The sequence below is a fragment of the Panulirus ornatus genome, chromosome 1 (genome assembly GCF_036320965.1).
Source record: "Panulirus ornatus isolate Po-2019 chromosome 1, ASM3632096v1, whole genome shotgun sequence".
Classification (NCBI taxonomy): Eukaryota; Metazoa; Arthropoda; class Malacostraca; order Decapoda; family Palinuridae; genus Panulirus; species Panulirus ornatus.
Genome location: NC_092224.1, coordinates 88,892,736 through 88,894,695, shown reverse-complemented (window position 1 = coordinate 88,894,695; position 1,960 = coordinate 88,892,736). Strand labels below are relative to the sequence as shown.

At 44.5% G+C, this 1,960-nt stretch overlaps 1 non-coding gene across 1 annotated transcript; it reads left to right on the top strand.

Annotated features, from left to right (window-relative positions):
• Window positions 1-245: 245 nt before the first annotated feature.
• Window positions 246-318, top strand: TRNAR-UCG (transfer RNA arginine (anticodon UCG)). Its single transcript has one exon. It is a non-coding gene; the product is annotated as a tRNA-Arg (tRNA).
• The last annotated feature ends 1,642 nt before the right edge of the window (window positions 319-1,960 follow it).

The following is a 1,960-nucleotide window of genomic DNA, read 5'->3' as shown; positions in this document are numbered from 1 at the left end:
TGTTTGGTAGTCTTATTATACTTCCTTCTGTGAAATAGCTATATTCAACTCTTATGAGACTTTGACTAATATCTATATTAGCGATTGATTTTAATATTCAGATAACCGAAAAAAAAAGTGCGCCAAGTTCTCAAAGATACGGTGTGTTCTTGTTTTGGACATTTTATCGTTGTTATAGCAAATTCATGAGTCTCCCGTCCCTTCCTGAACAGATCTTCGACACGTACGTATCCCCAATAAAACATGACCGTGTGGCCTAAAGGATAAGGCGTCTGACTTCGGATCAGAAGATTGCAGGTTCGAATCCTGTCACGGTCAGTTTTCTTGGCTTGCTCAGGGACATACTATTTTCTAGAAGCCGTGGAGCGGGTGCACTATCTAAGTAGACGAGCCCCTCTGATCAGGGAGAGGTTAGGGACTTCAGTACTGTGCTGATATGAAAGGAACGTGAGACTGAACTCCACCACAACTTTGGGTCGAGTGAAACAGTAACAGGTTCTCCCATATACTGAAGTCACTCTTTTCGAGACGTTTCTCTACGTCGAAATTGATGTTTCAAATCTACGTTCACAATAAGTGGACTTACATTGTATAGACTACTGCACTTATCATCTCAGCATCCAGTTTCCTAAAATGACATAAGACAGTAGTAAGTTTCGAACACTGGCTTGATGCAAACGAAGAGAGAGAGGAGGGGGGGGGGGGCAATCTAACTAACATGAAGCTGGCTCAGCGTTTCTTAAACAGCGTAACACAGTGATATAGGGATTCATAAACAACATGACACAGTAATACTGGATTTTTGAATCTTTATTAGATTCCGTGGGGTTTAAGTTAGCATCGCTGATAATGAACTACGCCCGGATCAGCAAGGGTTCGAATCCTGTTGCAATCTAAATATCCCTCCTCCCTTTGGAGCTGCTCAGTAGATGGGTATCTAGCATGTGTTGGTGCATATTCGTGTATATATCGAATCCAACGTAGTCATAACAGGGGTCCGTGCCTTCTCAGATACCCTAACTAACACTACACAGTAACAGTGAGCTTTTCTATATCAACATAAGTGTAATGCTAGGTTTCCTAAACTAAGATGACACAGCTACACTGAGTTCCCTAAAACTAACGTCAGTCATACTGGGTCAGTCATACTCCTAAATTAACATCACTCAATGGTGCTTCCCTCCCTTCCTCATCCACGGACGTGTTCCCTGTGGTTGAAAGGAGGAAACCTACCTTTAGCAACACTGGGTTCCATAAACTAACATGTCGCAATATCGATGGCTTTCCTCAAACAATATAACATTGCCACTAAGTTTCCCTAAACTAAAATGGCAGAGACACTGGTTCTCCTAACCATACACGATCAGTAACACAGAGTTATCTCTTCACGACCAATGAGTGAAAGAGAGGTAAGAGCAAGACTTACACGAAAGTACTATATAATCTGCAAGGAGACCCACGTACTAGAGAGGAGAGCAAGAGAAGTAAGAACCTCTCGGCTAATGTATATCATCACGAGAGGTCTTGGAAATCAGCTCATCAGGAGGCATGAAAATCATGGGGCAAATTGTAAACGTGGTGTGTGTGAGAGAGAGAGAGAGAGAGAGAGAGAGAGAGAGAGAGAGAGAGAGAGAGAGAGAGAGAGAGAGAGAGAGGTGTGGAAGGCAAAGGCATTTTGCAGGCTGCCGGCTGTATTGAGCCGAAAGATATGGGCTTCCCGGCGCTGTTCTGTAGGTGGCGCGTGGCTGTACACACAGGCAGCCCTCACTTGGCATAAGTTGCAGAACTTCACGCGGTCATCACCTGAGGAGTCCAGCCGCCCGAGGAGTTATCCAGCATCTTCGGCTTGTTCCAACAACCGAGGAGACTAACCCCTGGATTTTCTAAGACTATAAGATGTCCACCCTCTCCGTGAGTTTACCCTCCTGTTTGAAGGAGTTGAAGGTGGCGTCCTCCGACA